General features: G+C 42.7%; 2 long non-coding RNA genes across 3 annotated transcripts in view; both read left to right on the top strand.

Annotated features, from left to right (window-relative positions):
* The window catches only part of LOC110740423, a 50399-nt gene extending 41396 nt beyond the window's left edge, over positions 1-9003 (top strand). Inside the window, exon 3 of the long non-coding RNA XR_002521961.2 lies at positions 3971-9003. This is a non-coding gene — a long non-coding RNA (uncharacterized LOC110740423). The remainder of the gene's footprint in view (positions 1-3970) is intronic.
* A 176-nt stretch (positions 9004-9179) lies between these two features.
* LOC103884242 overlaps positions 9180-18599 on the top strand; it is a 45463-nt gene continuing 36043 nt past the window's right edge. The window contains exons 1-2 of one of the 2 annotated variants that reach the window (XR_004182838.1): positions 9180-12942; positions 15922-16615. This is a non-coding gene — a long non-coding RNA (uncharacterized LOC103884242). Of the gene's footprint in view, positions 12943-15692; positions 16616-18599 lie in introns of those variants that run through there. The other variant, XR_004182837.1, reaches the window with a different exon arrangement.

Below are 18599 nucleotides of genomic sequence, written 5' to 3'. Positions count from 1 at the left end.
TGAATATTTGGATCCATGTCTATCTGAACCATCTTCACTTCTTATATACAGTGAGCCAGAAAAAGTTTTTCTTTACTTTTAAGCTGGTTGAAGTTGAGATTCTCAACTTATTATTGAATTAATTAGACAAAGACATCTAGTACATACCAGGAAGTGCTATGGAGAATGGAAGATGGAGGCATCTAAGATGGAGGGATTGTCTTTTCCCCGAAATCTATGGGACAGAGAGGCTCAGATCTAAGAACCATATGACAATGCCCAAAACACTCTGTTGGGAGGCTCACTGCCCATAGACCCAGGCAAGACCAGGCTCTACTTTCTGAGCTCTGCAGCATTTGCCAAAGGATTCAGCCCCTGTAAGCCACAGTTCCCATCTATCCCATGAGAACCTGGGCAGACTTTGCCCCTAGGTTAGGGTTCTTGTGAAATCAAAGCCAATGGGCCTTTACACATTCATCTCTAGGAGTTACACATCCCCTCAGTCCTGGAAGCATGGGGAAGTGGAGAGGCCTGCGGCTGCAGGAACCTGCTATGCCCTGTGTGGCTCCATGTCCTCTGTAGTCTCCTCAGGGCACTGGGAAAGGACATCGTTTCCTAAACTCATCTAGATGTGAAGAAAACTTGGGGAAACAGCCTTCGCACATTGCCCAGCACGTCATAAGCTCATTGGAGGAAGCGTGCATCTCTCCCCGTGGACATCCATGAAGGCGTGGGGTGGCATGGTGAGCATCAGAAGCCAATGACACCAACAGAAAGGGGCTCACATTGGAGTCTGGCCTTGAAGCATGAAGAAATGTCTGCCAGGCAGAGAGGGAAGGGAGGGGGATCCCAAGTGCAGGGAACTGCAGAGGCATAGGGAGGAAGTGGGTGTGGGCACGGAGCGTCTGCAAATGGTGGGACAGGGTTTCAGTGTGGCCAGATTGCAGTGTGTGTGTGTGTATGTGTGTCTGTGTATGTGTGTCTTTGTCTCTGTGTCAATGTCTATGTGTGTCTCTGTATGTGTATGTATCTTTGTACATCTGCATGTATCTTTGTGTGTGTGTGTGTCTGTCTGTGTATATGTGTGTCCCTCTGTGTGTACCTGGGGGTGGATGACAGGATGGATGGACCAACCAGGCAACTGCCCCATAGCTGGCTTTGATGCTGTGCCCCCCAGTCTAGGAGGGAAAGACCAAGGCAGGTGCTAGGATGGGAGTCACAGAAGGGGAGGGGTCTCAGAGAGCCACTGGGGGAGTGTGTTGTGTCACCTGGTAAATCTCAGAGAAGCACTTCCCAGAAAGACCCCAGAGTCTGTGTGTTTCCTTGTAAATATGCTTTGTGTTCCAACTGCCATCTTCCTCCAGAAAGAATCTGCCTGCCTCCTGAGGATCAAGTAGAATTTCACATTTTGTAGGAGACCCCCCAATTTATGTCTCCCTTGTTGAGTAAAACAGCTTTATCTCCTTTATGTCCAAATAATCTTTAAAAAAAAAAAAAAGTACTGCACCAGAGTGCCTGTTCGCAGAGGTCAGGGCCTCAGTGGAGTGTTTGTGAGGACAGTGAGGATGGACCCCTGGGTGAGCCAATTTTAGGAGAGGTGCACAGCTTCAGAAATGGCTGCTTCCAGTGGATTTATGCAGAGACTGAGCAGCTGAGTAAATCAGTCAACAGTTGTAGCTGTGACCACGGAATTCTCAAATAGGTGGATTGTACATGAAATCCAAACACAGTTACAAATTTTAACCTGTACACTGTTAGATCAAAACACTGCTTTTCGGCAATTTGGATTACATGTCAACCAATTTCATGTAAACACACCTTTATTTTGAGGCATCTCTTAAAACAATCAAAAAGTCTGACAATACTGAGCCCTATCCACACAAGGTCTTAGTCAATTGGAGCTGACTGTTGACCTTTAGAGAGACAGAAGCTCCAGTTTGCTGCAGTCCCCACGATGGTGCCTGCCCCAAAGCCAAAGGTCATTTACTTTTTATCATCAAAGTTGTACTACTGCTTTTCTTATCCTTGAATTAAGAAAGAATTGAACAATTTTTTGTACCCCCAAATCTATGAAAAGTGAGGTGACAAGCTATATTGAAGTCCACATCTTTTTTTTTTTTTTTTAATGGAAGTGAGTCTCTTACTATATGATGAATACATGAGTAATATGTCTTTTTGTGAAGAACAACGTTTCAGACCCCATTATGAACCAAATTTCTTTTGCTTCCCTTTATGTTAATAACTCGGCACTGTGAATATTGAGCATGCAGCCATACATGAAGTGCTGCTTTTGTCAGGACAAGGAGGATGAGTAGGTGAAAGATTAGAGAGGCTAAGTAGTTTGGCCAAGTCATCATTGAGTCCTCAATCATTGAGTCAATGATTTCTTTCAAAAAGCATTGATTATGGGTCTTCTTCTTTTATTTTCTTGAGACCCAGTCTCCCTCTGTCGCTCAGGCTGCAGTGCAGTGGCACGATCTCAGCTCACTGCAACCTCCGCCTCCAAGGTTCAAGTAATTCTCATGCCTCAGCCTCCTGAGTAGCTGGGACTACAGGTGCCCACCACCACGCTGAGCTAATTTTTGTATTTTTAGTAGAGGCGGGGTTTCGCCAAGTTAGTCAGGGTAGTCTTGAACTCCTGATCTCAGGTGATTCACCTGCGTCGGCCTCCCAAAGTGCTGAGATTACAGGCGTGAGCCACTGCACCTGGCCTGATTATGGATCTTCTTTATGCCCTGGGTTCACTTTACCCAGCCAAATCAGACGACCTTCCCTCCTTCATGCCTTTCCTGAGGCTCTTCCTTCCTTCCCAAATGCTCCTCCTACTCGCACAACCCCACTCACCTCAGTGTGTCAAACTCCATGCATGTTCAACCCTGTGTCAATGTCAACATCACCTTTCATGACACTTTCATGAGCTTTACCACGCCCTTTCTCATTTTATGGTCTTCTGTGTCCATGTGGGATTGTGAGATAGAAATTTAGCACATCGGAGCTGGAAGAGAGCTTGGTTATTACTTCATCCAACACTGTGATTTCCAGATGATAAAGAAACCGAGGGCCAGGCACTGTGGCTCAAACCTGTAATCCCAGCACTTTGGGAGGCCAAGGCGGGTGGGTCACCTGAGGTCAGGAGTTCGAGACCAGCCTGACCAACATGGTGAAACCATGGCTCTACTAAAAATACAAAAAAATTAGCCAGATATGTTGGTGGGTGCCTGTAATCCCAGCTACTTGGGAGGCTGATGTGGGATAATTGCTTGAACCTGGGAGGTGGAGGTTGCAGTAAGCTGAAATAATAACATTGCACTCCAGCATGGGTGACAGAGCAAGACTCTGTCTCAAAAAAAAAAAAAAAAAAAAAAAAAAAAAGACAGAAAGAAAGAAAGAAAAGCAGAAAGTGAGACCCAGGAGAAAAGCAGAAAGTGAGACCCAGGAGAGAGTCACTTGTCCAAGATCAAGTTGAGACAGAGATGGAACAGACTCCTGGTTAATGGTATTTAAATTTCCCAATGAGTAGCCTCTGAGGTCTTTAAAACCTGAGACTTTCTCATTCATGGTCTACCATACACTAAACACCTAGTCTAGTGTATGGCAAGTATTAATAGTAGGCACTTAATAAATGCTTGTTGAATGAGTGAATGAGAGTGAGGAGTGAGTAAATGCAGGAGTTCTTGAGTGAGTAGATGAGAAATAAGAGTTCATGAGGCTCCAAAGAGTGGTAGTTTTGTGACACTCAGGACTCAAGTCAAGTGGAAATGTGAGTAGACAGGCTACTTGTCTAGTGATTCCAGACGCCAGAAGCATTCTTGGTCTACTCCTAATTTAGGCAGGCACCTGTCAGGGTGGAGGGAGGCCAAGGTACAATCCTGCACAGCGGAACTGCTGCCTGCCACTGACTCACCTGCCTTTTGTAAACAGGTGCCACCCAGCTGCAGCCATGAGGACCCATAGCCTCACCCTATTCTTCTTTCTCCTACTGGCTTCTCAGGTGCTCCTGGTGGAGGGGAAAAATGAAGTAAAGAAGACAACAGAGTACTGCCCGGGGATCAATGTGTCCCCCTGGGAAAGCCCTAGAGCTCCAGATTGTGACAAAAACCCTGCCATACAAGTTCCCAATCATGGCAGCCTTGTCACTAAAGACCAAGTCAACTGTAGATGGGCTGTGACTGAGTAGCAGGAGGGCGTCACTCTCAAAGTTGAGGGTGTTTGAATGAACAGTGAGTTTTCCTGTGTCTTTGTGGGCAATCCAGACTGTGCCTATGGTTTTTGGACAATTTGTCTACTGGAAACAAATTAGCTAGAACCTGTGCCACAAGAAACATGCCTGTGAGAACTCCAAGGCCAACCTGGTGACCGGGGCATGTTGTCAGAAGTATCCAGAATCCAATGTCAAGCTGGTGAATTCCACCCTGATCACAAATAAGAAACCCAGCCACTATGACGTGGAACTCATGCCCATAGTGTGGGATAAGGTCAAAAAGTCCACTCACAGGGACCCAAGCAAGGTCAAACCGTGCTTCCCCAAGCAGAAGACCCAGATCCAACAGTTATTCTCTACAGAGTCATTGAGGATAAAAGAGATCACCCCCACAGGGCCAATCAAGACCAAAAAGACCACCCCTACAGAGCCAATCAAGATCTCAAACACCACCCCCAAAGAGCCAATCACCACCAAGATACCACTGCCATACAGCAAACTGAAGAGTCCATTCCCACTGAGACAATCAAGACAGAAAAGATCACTACCACAGAGCAGGTGGAAATGGAAAAGACCATCCCTACAGAGCTAATGGAGGTCCCAGAGACCACTCCCAAATATCGGATGGAAATGGGAGAGTTCACAGAGCCAAGCCAGGACATAGAAAGCACCCTCACCAGCTCAACACAGACACAAATCTTGACCACTGCTAAACCCAGTTATGTAAATACACCAGGCAGCAAAACCCCATTAAAGACAGTCCAGCAGACGGATCAGCAAATGGACCAGCCAGTAGATCAGTAGTAATGTGGAAAGTCCTACAGCTCCTTCTGCAATATCTTCCTCATGGTATTACAGACATGTAATGGTAATTAGGTTAAGAGAACAGGGCAGGTCATGTCATAAGCCCCTCTGTATGCTGTAAAGTTTCCCATAAGCTATGAACTTTTGTGGTATGAGAGTAGAGTGGAATATTTAACATATTTTATAATTTTTGCTCTTTCTGTTTTGCTTTATATTCACTTCCTTGGATATGATTTTTAGAGGCTATCTACCTCATTATATACTTCCATGGCCCACACAGCTATGTGCCTATCAGCAGAGACCTGTCCTTAAGCTGACTGAGGCAGAGTGATGAACTTACTGCTGAATTAACAAAGATAATATAGCTCTGAATGATTTTCAGAAATGTTTTCAACCCTTGTTAGATTTCTTTGTGTCTAGTACCAAGTGAACTCATAATGTAGTCCCTATACATCAGTGGAAAAACTAAGGAACAACTTCTAGTTTTCTACCTATCTCCTAATGCAACCCATTTCAGAATCCCCCTTTATAGTTTTATCCCTTGGTCTGTGGTGCTAAATGCTTATTGAAGTGTAATAATTAGGATCCCTGTTTTCAGGCAGGATACTCGGTACATGCTATGGTTAAATCACCTGTTAGGGTCTCATTGGTGGTGAGAGGGGATGCAGGATTAGAACCCAGGAGTTCTTGCAGCAGAGTTCACAGGATTGAGGAACCTCCTGTACCGACTCAGGTCAGAACTGCCCATTCTCACCACCATCTGCAGGACCCTGTCCTTGAAGAACTCATTTGTGGAGAAGAAAGATCTGGTTGCATAGAGTGCCCTGTGATGAGGGCTGTAATGGAAGGGGCAGAGAGCTCCATGGAAAACCAGAGAGAGGAGGCAGAAACTGCTGCAATATCTGGGCTTGAGCTTCACAGGGAAGGTAATATTGGAGCTGGATTTTGGAGAGATTATCTTTAGGAATAAAATGCGGCAAAGTAGAGGTACTTTAGGTGTTTGACAACATGAATGAAAGAGAAGAAATGGGAAATTCCAGATTCTGAGAGCGGTCAGGTGGCTGGGATGGGATGAGATGAGACTGCTGTTAGTCATTTACGCATTAGTATGAGGGATCTGAAAGTGTTTCATTTTGAGAGTTGGGGAAGAGGATGAACTGTCCCCAATGCCTAATCATAATTTCACAGACAGGGAAAAGTGAGGAGCAGAAGTTGGTGAAGCACTGTTCTCTAGCATGTCTGATAGTGGCAGGGAGGAATGGAAGGTAGGGTGGAAGGACAGTCCTTTATACTCCCCAACCTACTGAGATATAAACTGAGAATGTCAGAGGCCAATCCACAGTGCCACTACCTCAGAGTGACATTTGGATGTCATTATCAACATCATCAAAACTAACACTTATCTCTCATCTGCTATGTGCCAGGCACGGTGCTAAGCCTTTCCCATGCATGATGCCTGCATTCATTTATTCACTCACTTAGTCAACATATAACGTACAGAGCACTGACTCATGCCAGGCTTGGTTCTAGGTGCCAGAGATACAGCAATGGATGTACAAGAGATGGGTCCTCTGCCCTCATGGAACTTGGCAGTGGGGAAATTGGTGATGGACTCATGATTACACATGAGTTAAAAGGAAAAGTACAGCAAAGGAAGGGAATAAAAGTGATAGAAGGTAACTATTTTTAGGTGGGGTGGTCAGGTGAGGCATCCCTGTGGAGGTGACTTTTGAGTCTAGACCCAAATGGAGGAATTGAACCATTTAACCCTGGGCTAAAAATGTTCCAAATAGGGGGAATGGTCAGAGAAAATTCCCTGATGTTAATTAATTTATATATTGCTTACTATATTCTTATATTCCAATGACTAGGATCACACTCTGCCTATTCAGGAAATATCAAAGAATGTGTATCATTGTAGTATGGGGCCAAGGCCTGACTGTGAACCCTACCACCACACCTAGGGAGTTGAACAGATATTCCAGACCCTTCCCAAGCTCCTTTTAGCCACAACAAATGAGGGAATATTCCCTTGAGGTCTACACAGATTCTCACAGGCGTCCTACCTGACTTATACAGCTCAACTAAGATTGGAAAACACTGTAAACTCTTTTAGAGATTATTACATAGTAACCCTGGTCTAATGTGGGTTGGTGCTGTGGTTTCAATGTTTGCGTTTCGTACAAAATTCATGTTAAAACTTAACCCCAATGCAACAGCATTAAGAGTTGGGATGTACAGGTGGTGATTAGGTCATGAAGGCAGATGAGATTAGTAGCTTATAAAAGGGCTGGAGGAGGGAACTAACTAGGTCCTTTTTGCCTTATTGTCACTCAAGAACACGGTGTTTGATCTTTCCAAAGGACGCAGCAAGGTCCCATCTTGGAAGCAGATACTAGGCCATTGTCAGACAGCTAGTCTGCTGGTGTCATGATCTTTAACTTCCTAGCCTCCAAAACTGAGAGAAATAAATTTCTCTTCTTTAGAAATTACCAAGTCTCCTATATTTTATTACAGCAACAGGAATAGATGAAGACAGTTGACAATAACATTGGAGAATCCACCCAACTCAAAGTCACTGTAAGATCACTTCCATTCCATGAGGTTGTGACTTCCTGCAGCCCACTCATGGCTTTTGGACACTGGAAGAACTGTGGGGAGTTTTGCTTTCCAACATGGTGGTGTCACCTGGACCTGGGCTACAGGTTTGCCTCTGCTGATAGCTACCCTGTTTCTGGGCAAATTATTAACCCCATGACCACCAATCAGATCCTCTCCACATGGGGATAATAAATCCCACCTTAAGAGTTGCAGAACACTGATGTTTGCCAATATTTCTAAAGCATCTGTAGTAACACCATTTACCTATATAGTAGGAGTTCAACACAAATGATCATTAAAAGTATAGCACAAGACTGGATTTTTGAGGGAGGTCAAGAATTTTCTTAGTGAAAAAGTTTTAAAAGTGGGGGTTTTGTTTTATACTCTAGGATGGCCAGTGGACAGGAAACACTGTTATTGATTACCTATGATGTGTCAATGGCTTTGCTCCTATTCTCTTATTTAATCCTTCCACAACCCCACTGGTAAGAGTTCTCATCCTTACCTTCTATATGAGGAAGCTGAGGAACTTGACAAGGTTACAAAGCCATTAAGCAACAGAGCCTGTAAATAGAACTCCTGGTCTGCAGGTCCCCAAACCCTTTCTGCCCCTGAAGCTCATGATTTTCTTTACTTGATAAGAGAAGAATGACGTTTATGGCCTTCAGACATGGGCCAAACCTGACAGTGAACAGGATCTATCAGTCCCTGTGTGCAACCCCAGCTAACTCCTTACAAAGAGAAAATCCTAGAAGTTAATACTTTCATTTATGCTCAACCTGGAGGGGACATTTAAATAACACAGTAAAAAAGTCTCTACAGACTTTCCACCAGCTTCTACCCAACTTATTACTGTATATGTTCTCCATGAGGACTTTCTGTATACACAGTAGAGAGGCCAGCTCATGTGCATGTGTTTCTTAAGGAATGATTTGACTTGAAAGCAATAAGATGGGAAGATTTTTCTAGGTGAGAAATACTAAAAGTTGGCTTGTCTGTATGACCCAAAGCTGTGAACAGTGGGAATGTCTCTTCTTCTATGTAAAATCATCACAGCACCAGCTCTGTGTAGCAACCCAAACCAGACCAATGCCGATTTGAATTGCTGGAATCCAGCACATCTACCCTGGCCATCCACCTATCTACCTCCTTCCCCACCTTCCCTTCTAAGTTGTTTTTGGCAGAACAAGTAAAGATGACCTCTTACCTAGCTTCTGGTGGCTCTAGCAATTTTTGGCGTTCCTTAGCTTACAGACATATCTCTCCAATCCAATCCAATCCAATCCAATCCAATCCAATCCAATCCAATCCAATGTAATGTCCAATCTGACGTTACATGGTATTATCTTTTGCTAGTCTTTGTGCAAACCTCAATCTCTTTTTTTTTTTTTTTTTTTGAGACAGAATCTTGATCTGTACCCCAGTCTGGAGTGCAGTGCCACAATCTCGGCTCACTGCAATCCCCGCCTCCCGGGTTTAAGCGATTCTCCTGCCTCACCCTATCGAGTATAGCTGGGATTACAGGCGCATGCCACCACACTTGGCTAATTTTTGTATTTTTAGTAGAGAGGGGTTTTCACCATGTTGGCCAGGCTGGTCTCGAACTCCTGACCTCAGGTGATCCACCTGCCTCAGCATCCCAAACTGCTGGGATTACAGGTGTGAGCCACTGCACCCAGCCTTGAACCTCCCTCTTCTTAGAAAAACACCAGTCATCGGATTGGAGCCCATTCTCATCCATTATGACCTAATTTTAACTTTACTATATCCATAAAGTCCCTATTTCCAAATTCACATTAACGAGTTCAAGGTAGACATGAATTTTGGGGGGATACTGTTCAACCCAACACAGCCGCCCAACAGCAATAGCAAATAGCTGAAAAGAAAGATAAGTGGACCTGAAAGTGAGCAACCCGATATAAGTCCTAATAAATAACTTTATTCAAAATATACAAAGGTAATCAAAAACAAGAAAAGTCTGAAAAGCTGTCACAGCCAAGAGAAACCTAACGAGACAGGATGACCAAATGCCATATTCTGGATGGGATTCTGGAACAGAAAAGAGGACATTTATTAAAATAAAAATTAAGAAAATCTGAATAAACTTACAGAGTTTAGGCGATAATAAAAATGTATCAATATTTGTTCATAAATTGTGGCAAATATACCGTACCAACATAAGATGTTAATAATATGGAAAACTTGTAGAGGCTATGTGGGAACTCTCTGTACCATCTTCACAAATTTTCCGTTAATCTAAAACTCTCCTAAAATAAGCAAGTTATTATTTTATTCTCTTTTATATTTCTATTTTTCATTGTATACCCTTTGCAATCCTATAGGCAAGTTATTTTTATTTTATTTTATTTTAAGTTCTGGGGTACATGTGCAGGATATACAGGTTTGTTACATAGGTAAATCTGTGCCATGGTGGTTTACTGCACCTATTGGGCCATCCAAGTTATTTTAAAAATTAAGTGGAAAGTAATGCAGGCATGACTGTATAGCAAGACAGAATCACAAAACTGATGTCAAATGGCTAGAGTTTCGTGCTCCCCACTTGTCACTGTGCTATATCTTTATCTCCGAGGAGCTTGAAACATGGAGGAAGATGGGTGAGGGCCAAGAACTGCATGCCAACTAACGGTGAGATGTAGGGGTGCAGAGGCAGGAGGTGAGGAGGGGTTAATAAGAGGCTTTGCAGAGCAGTCCTGGAAGGGCATGGAAAGGCATTGCAAACAGAGGGAACAGCCTGAACAAAGACACAGAGGTGGAATCTTCACAGTTTTGACAAGAAGACGTGTTCGTAGGAAGCTTGGCAGCTGTCTTTGATGGTGTCTCTTTCTTTGCCTCCCACTTCCAACTTTATTGCAATTTACTTGTTTAGTGTGATGTCTCTTGAATTAATCCTGTTCTCTAAACCTCTTCCAAATTACTTTGGTTTAGGCCACCTTCCTCTGGCACTTGGCACACTAGTCTGGTTACTAGTTCAGGTACTGAAACCTTAACTTCAGTTCTTTGTATCTTAGTTTCCTCCTCTTTAAAATGGGGATTGTAATGCTGCCTGACATCTCAGGGTATTTGTGAGGACTAAATTAGTTAATAAGAGAAAAGAGCTTAGGATAGGGTCTGGCACATAACATGATATAAGTGTTAGATATTATTTTGTTTTTTTGTTTTTAATACAGAGCCAAAATTACTTATAAAACCAAAATTTAAGAAGCAAAAGCACTGCATATGTATTATATTTGCTTTGGCCTCATTTCTTTCTGATTTGATAACATCCATGCAATTCAGTGGCGATAATTTGTGTGACTGCTGATGTCAGATCATTCATTCCATCAGCTTTGAGTGCCGTTAGTGGCAGATGCTGGCTGTGTATCTGGGGAGCTGTGTCTGAAAAATAAAAGGAATTTAAGGCCTATCACCAACCAAAGAGGATCACCTTGGGGTTTTTCACAGTCTATGTAGGGAGGGAAGCGGGTATTGCCTTCGCAAAATCGATGTCAAAAGAGACCCAATCCATCAGAGGAACAGCTACTGGTAAGGAAGGAAGATAAAGCAGATAGTGGTGGTCACACTACAGGATATCAGGGGGCCTGCAGAGAGCATTCTGAGACAGAGCAGTACAGAGGCTGTGAGGGTGGACTGCGGTGTTTAGCCGGGGGCTTCTCCTCTGCCACTTGCTTGCTCTGCGACCTGGGAGGGGTTAGGTAACCCCTGTGCCCTGGTTTCCTCATCTATAAAGTAGGAAAAGATGAGTGCACCCACCTTTGATCTTAGGATTGGTGTGCAGCTTTAGTGACTTAATAAGTATAAAACACTTGGAGCAGGCCTGACACTTAAGGAGAATTTCCTAAGGAGTCAGAGACCCCAGAAAGGTGAATGATCTCGTCTTGACCCCTTGATGTCTCTCCATTTTCCAGAGCTGCTCCTGTGAGACCAGTCTGCGTCACTCTGTGACACTGGCCCAAGGCCATGCAGATAATTAGTGTCAGGAGTTGTCAGTGGAGGCCCCCCTCTGGACATCTTTAGTGATAAGCCAATCATGAACGTGAGAGCTGGCTCATTCCAGCTTCAGACCATCTTAATGAGGAGAAAGAACCCTGCTGGATGGCCTGGAAGCTTCCTCCCATTGCTTCCACCCACTGGCTATCATTTTGCCCACTGGTCAGAATGGACCTTGTGCTTCTTCCTCACACTCCATCAGAGCACATGGAATTAGCCATCAAGCTACTCTGAGCCTTTCCTTTTCCAGCCTAACTGGAGATGGATAAGAGAATGTCTGGGAGTAGTAGACTGACTTTAGATATCTAATGTAGACATAGTCTGTTTTCCCGAAGCCATCGCATCACAGCCTGTGTGCCTCTGCAGGACTCAAGGACCAGCTCAACAAAGCGTGAAGCTGCCTGTGTTTTGGAAGAAGGGATGACTGTAAAGGCTTTTTGTTCACAAGTATGCTTGCCCAAGGGCCTGCACAGTCTAATTTCCTCCAAGCCTCTCCAGAAGCTCCATTTCCTGATGATCAGTGGTAAAATCCCTGCAACAGGATTGGTGGCGTGAAATTTCAGATTTTATGCAAGTTCACAGCTAGAACCAATACACAATTACCGCTAAGAGTTTGATTTTGTCACTGTGAAAGTCCCGGGGATTAGGCCTTTCAGAAGAAAGGGAAAAGCCGCTTCTGAACTTTTAGCCTCTGTTGGATACTTCACCATAGAATAGTGCTCATACTGCCAGTGCATTTACAATGTAAATGTTTTCTTTCCAAAGTCAAGGTTTTAGAGCCCAAGGCCACTATTGAGACTGCAGGAGCAGAGCCAGAACAATTCTGCTGGAGTCCTAACAATAAAAAGTTTTATTTTCAAATTGCACGATGTGGTTTAAAAGACAGAGTCTCAATAACTTACTTTTTTGACTGCCACTTGCATCCTTTTTCTGTTGATTGGGCCTGGGAGAAAGACGTTGGCTTCCTACCGAGGGAGTGTCAATTTCTGAGACTTGCATAAGACTAGCCTTCTTGGATTCTGGTACCAATGTCCCAATGTTCTCCTCCCTTTTCCTTCCAGGTGGTGAGCTGTTAGATTCACCAAATCCTTAGGCCAAATCCTAAGCGTGGTCAGGCTTCCGGCAGACACAACAGCAGAAAGAAAATTCTGAAAAGACACCAAAGGGGCAGCAATCGACAGAACTGAAGTGCCAAAGGCTTTGGGGAAAAGCTTCCCACGGCCATCTCAGAGGGTCAGACAAGCATAAGAGGCAGTCTGGGGTTCTCGGTTCCTCATCGTCATCCCTTCTTTCCAGGTCTCATCCTCCATGGAATAGAGAATGCTTTTTAGAGTAACAATGCATCCAAGGTATTTAATAATGTGGACACAATATTAGCACTCTCAAAATTTGTCTTGAAGATGCTCTTCTCCAAAGGCCCTGGAAGATTCTAGTAGGAGTCATCATTGCTTTCTCTGGAGGGGTGGTTCTTTGCCTTGACCATATTGGACTCAGGCAGTATGAAGTTGGGGCCCTGGGGAATAAATTTGCATGGGACAGAGGAGACAGAGGAAGATCAGAGAATATAGAAAAGAAAAGAATGCACAGGTGAAGGGCACTGACGTATGAACAAGTTGAATCTTGAGTATGTGTGAATGAAAAATCAACCCATAGGGAACAGCAAGTTCCTACCACCATCTTCTCAGTTGGCCCATGGTCAACTACTAGTTGAGACTGGGTGCTCGCTGTATTGGACTGCAGCAGCAGGCCCATGCAGAATTTGATGTACATAATAGCAGTCTTTCACATAGTTTTCATTTATATAAAAATATATATTCATTTATGCATATATAAATTTATACATGTTAATATATGAATATATAAATATATAAGTATATTTATGTATTTTTACATATTTATATATGAATATGCTATGAATATAGAATAACTTTATACCTTTATATGTATATATTTTTTCCAAGCACCATGTTATTCATAAGATCTCCCTTGAAATCCAACCTGTTTTTCCCAAGATTGAAGCAACCATTTCACAGCCATCAGATGATAGCTATTAATCTTTTTTCCATCAGTCTTTTGGGATTTTTGAAAGACACTTTTAAAAAATGAAGTATCATTTAGAATTGTTTTTATGGTGCTTGAGGATCTTGACTGACTGGGTACTTCTCTGAAGGGAAGGATTTAATATGTGTTTGAGTGCTTTTCTCTACTCCCTCCAACCCCAGAGCTAAATCATTGTTTTCCACTTCCTTGCTGAAGTCATGTCATAGATTTCTAATACCTATGGAAGTTTAACATTTGACTTGTAGGGGAATATAAAAGGTGGTGTCACAATAGCTGGCTAACTGGTGTTCAGGAAGGTCACCTTTAATCATGTTGCCCAAGCAAGGTAGCTTTGACAAAATAAACTTTTCTGAATTGTTGTTTTTATTTCTGTATAACGGAAGAGTTAAGATGGCTCGATGATGGTAACATTTTTTTAAACATAAATTTGAAACTCCCTCTTCCCTTCTTTGATTCTTTGAATCCATTTTATTACAGGATTTGCCCTCATTGGTCTTTGCTCCTAGATTATTATTTTCCTAGTTTTTCCAATAATATGCTTCATTTTTATTCTTTAAAGTTCATGTGTCAAAAGTTACCTCCTTAATAGGTCTTCCTGAACCACTCTGTCTAAGTCATCCTGACTTGCAAATGCCCTATTTCTATGTTGTCATGTATTTATTTTCCATGTCCACCAAGAGGGCTGGGATCTTGTGTTTCTTGCTTACTGGCAGCTCATAAGCTTGAAGAGTGCCTGGTTCATCATACATGTTAAGATAAATGAATAACTTATACTTTTTTCAAAATTAACTTCATACTTTGCTATGATAGAGTTTAATTTCCTAATTATACCAACTTTAGAGATGTGAGAGGTAGGGAGAGGGTGATGGCTTTTGTTTGTTGCCAATCTGGCATGAGGCCTCCTGGTGTAGGCCATGTGAGAAGCCCTGGAATTCAGAAACCAGGGTGTGAAGTGTGGGCAACATATCCAGCTGCCTTCTAGCTGCAGGGAGTACTCAGCAGGGGGTCCCAGTGACTGTTTCTGATAGAGAAGTCATTAGAAGAGTTTGATATGGTTCCTTATGCCACATTATCATTTTAAGTGATTCAGTGTCCAGCACATCAGTGCTTGAGGGAGAAAAAGAAGCTGAGATTACCCATGTACACCTCTTATGCTAATAACTTGATGACTAGGAGCAGCTGTTTTTATCACTTTCTTTGAGGCAGTTTTGTGTTCCTAGAAACTACATTATACATAGCAAAGTGTATCAGTCAATCAGCAAACATTTCTTGGATACTTACTTACCATGCAACACGCTGTGGAATATTTCTTGTCATAACCTCTTTCAACTTAAAAGCATTCAGGAATGCTCTTCATGAACAGATTTTAAAATGATTAAATATGATCCTTATCCAGGGGTTGCTGCAAGGGTTGGATTTATCTAAGCCATTTACCATTCTTAGATGATATCACAAAGTTTTCTGTGTCTACTTCTCATTTTTCAAATCAACCATGTAAGGGGCTCATTCACCTCTTAAAAGTTGGCTCCTAAAATGGAATCCTTTAGTGGCAGCCTTCTAAGGTCAGGTGGTCCAAGTAGTTTGGCAAAAATTAGAAGCAAGGCTTGCCTGAGGTAAGAATGTAACATCTTTTGCTAAGCCTAAAAAAAAAAAAAAAAAAAATCCAAATGTGCTGTGTATAGAGAGGGAAGGGTGTGCCAACCCCAAATACAAGAAATCTTCTACAATTTTAATTTTAAAGCAAATTTTTTGCCCTTTTTTTTTTTTTTTTTTTTTTGAGATAGAGTCTCGCTCTGTCACCAAGGCTGGAGTGCAGTGGTACCATCTAGGCTCACTGCAAGCTCCCGTCTTTCGGGTTTTACGTCATTCTCCTGCCTCAGCTTCCCGAGTAACTGGGACTACAGGTGTGCACCACCTACACCCGGCTAATTTTTTTGCATTTTGAGTAGAGACAGGGTTTCACCATGTTAGCCAGAATGGTCTCAATCTCCTGACCTCATGATCTGCCCACCTCGGCCTCCCAAAGTGCTGGGATTACAGGTGCTAGCCACTGCACCCGGCCGCAAATCCTTTCTTAAAGCAAATTTTTATTTTTGAGGAAAAAGAAAATGAACACACCATTGGATACCTTTTGTTTCTGCTACATGGTATGTATTATTATTAGAAATTACAGTCATTTTCTAGCAAGATTATGAGCTTTAATCAGTGGTGACCCAAACTTCTTCAGCTGTGGCGATCACTCACCCAACTTTGTTCCATTTCTACAGAGAAAAAGTGCAAAGAAAAACACTGAGCAACTTTAGAAGCACACAACAAATTGAGAGAAACACTTGCTCAATGTTTCTCGAATCCTAGACAAATGGCTCACTAGAAATGGTAAGAGAAAGACCTATGAACAAAAGACAAATGGCTAAAAGATGTAAACAGACAGAAAAACATTATAAACAGAAGTATAAAACATACAAAAGGATGCTCACCTTATTCTTAAAATAGAGAAACGCAAATTAAAACTATGCAAGAATATCATTATTGCAAATCATACTGTCAGAAACCACACTAGCAAAAATCCAACATTTGGATGTTATTGGGGTCGCAGGAAACCAGGTATTTTTATACGTTTCTGGCAGCAGTGGAAATTTGCACAATTCTATAGAGAACAATTTGAAAGTAGCTATCAAGTTTGCTAATGTATGTATTCTTTGACCTCATACTCCTAATTCTAGAAATTTATCCAGCAGATATGCTCCCATGCATGAGAAATAATGTTTGTACAAGCAAGGTTAATTTTTGCATGATTTGTAATTGTTTGTAATTGCAGAAGACTGGAAGCAACCAAAATGTTAAACAGAAGGTGACTGTTAACATTTTTTTCATCTACACAATAAAGAATTCTTCATGTATATTTATGGGAAGATTGCTAAGGTGTAGTCTCAAGTCCTGAAAAAGCAAAGTTCAGGAAGTGTAAGTATGCCATAATTGTGCAAAGAAAAAGAATAAAAACTTGTATGTGTGCATTGTGTGTAGATAGATAGGTATTTGCTTGGTGTGTTAGTCAAGATTCTCTAGAGAAACAGAACTGATAGCTATATCTATACCTATCTTGATAGGTATAAATAGATTAATACAGAAAGGATTTGTTATGAGAGATTGGCTCACATGGTTATGGAGTCTGAGAAGTCCCATGATCTTCTTGTCTGCAAACTGGAGGCCCTGGGAAAATAGTGGTGTAGTTCCAGTGCAAGCCTGAAGGCTTGAGAACCAGGAGAGCCAATGGTCTAAGTCCCAGTCTGAGTCCAAATATCAGAGAACCAGGAAAAGTAACGTCCAAGAGCAAGAAAGTGTGTATTTCCCAGTGTAAGAAGAGAGTAAATTTGCTCTACATTTGCCTTTTTGTTCTAATTGAGACCTCAACAGGGGTAATGGCCACTCACATTGGTCAGGGCGATCGTCTTTACTCAACCTACTGATTCAAATGCTAATGTCTTCTGGAAACACCCTCAGAGACACACCCAGAAATAACGTTTTGCCCAGCTATCTGGGAACTTCTTAGACAAGTCAAGTTGACACATCAAATTAGCCATCACACTTGTATATGCATGAAATATCTATGGAAGTAGGAACTTACTGCATAAGTAAGAAAACAGATGAGGAATGATTCTGTTACCGTGTAAAATGTGACATTACAAAGAAAAGTACAAGACCCCCACAAGGTTCTAGAGGAAAGAGTGACTCTTTGTAGGACTTGATAAAAGCAAGAGGTAAGTCTTTATGTGGAGGTGGATTCTCCAGACAAAGAGGAGGGAAAGGGACACTCCAGGTCGAAAAAGTGTGCAAAGGCTTGAAAGAGGCTGACGTGAGTGACATTTGATGCTCAGTAAGAAGTGCAATGTGTCCAGAATTTCAGGTGAACGGGAATGGAATGGCAAGAGATGAGTCAGGTAAGGCTGAATTCCAAGCCATGGAAGCAAGATGGGTGACAATGCTTGGGTATCTCCCAAGGATATCAGGTGAATGACACCAGCCTTGCCATGGCAGAGCCATTGCGTTGGGCCATCGGGAATACAGCTGAAGCAGCCAGGGAGAGCTTTGCACAAACTGAGTTAGCCTCACAACTCTAACACTTGCCTTGGATGCTTGGATGATAACAACAGCCTGGTTTCTAGCCCTGCCTCATCTAATCCACCCTCCATTTGACTGACATTGTCGTTCCTAAAGCAGCCTCCACCTACTGCTCTACTGTTCTCAGAATCAAGTCCAGTTTCCTTAGTGTGACATATAAGGCCTTTTGTAATCTGGTCCTGGCCTCTCCCCAGCTTTATTTCTCTGAACTTAGTCCTCCAGCTATCCCAACTATTTGGGTCTGGCTGCAAAGCCTTATGCTATTTCATGCCTCCCTGCTTTTCTCCTGCCTAGGATGCCCCATCTCCACCTCCCCTTCCTTCTTGACTCATGGCTTAACGTTTAAGAAATAGCTCACTCAGTCTTCCTCAAAGACCCACTCATTTCTACCTCCACCCTAGGCTGATTTCAGTGCCCCCTTCTATCCTTCTAAACCACACTGTATACATCCACATTACTGTTTTCTTATGCTGCTAATAAAGAATACCCGAGACTGGGTAATTCATAAAGGAAAGAGGCTTAATTGACTCGCAGTTTCATGTGGCTGGGGAGGCCTTACAATCATGGTGGAAGGGGAATGAGGAGCAAAGTCACATCTTACATGGTGGCAGGCAAGAGAGAATGAGACCCAAGCAAAAGGGGAAACCCCTTACAAAACCATCAGATCTCATGAGACCTACTCACTACCACGAGAACAGCATGGGTGAAACTACCCCTGTGATTCAATTATCTCCACCAGGTCCCTCCCACAACATGTGGGAATTATAGGAGCTAAAATTCAAGATGAGATTTGGGTGGGGACACAGCAAAACCATATCAATGTCCT

This window comes from Papio anubis, chromosome 3 (genome assembly GCF_008728515.1).
Source record: "Papio anubis isolate 15944 chromosome 3, Panubis1.0, whole genome shotgun sequence".
NCBI lineage: Eukaryota > Metazoa > Chordata > Mammalia > Primates > Cercopithecidae > Papio > Papio anubis.
Note: the sequence above shows the minus strand (reverse complement) of the source record. Positions and strands in the feature narration are given on the sequence as shown.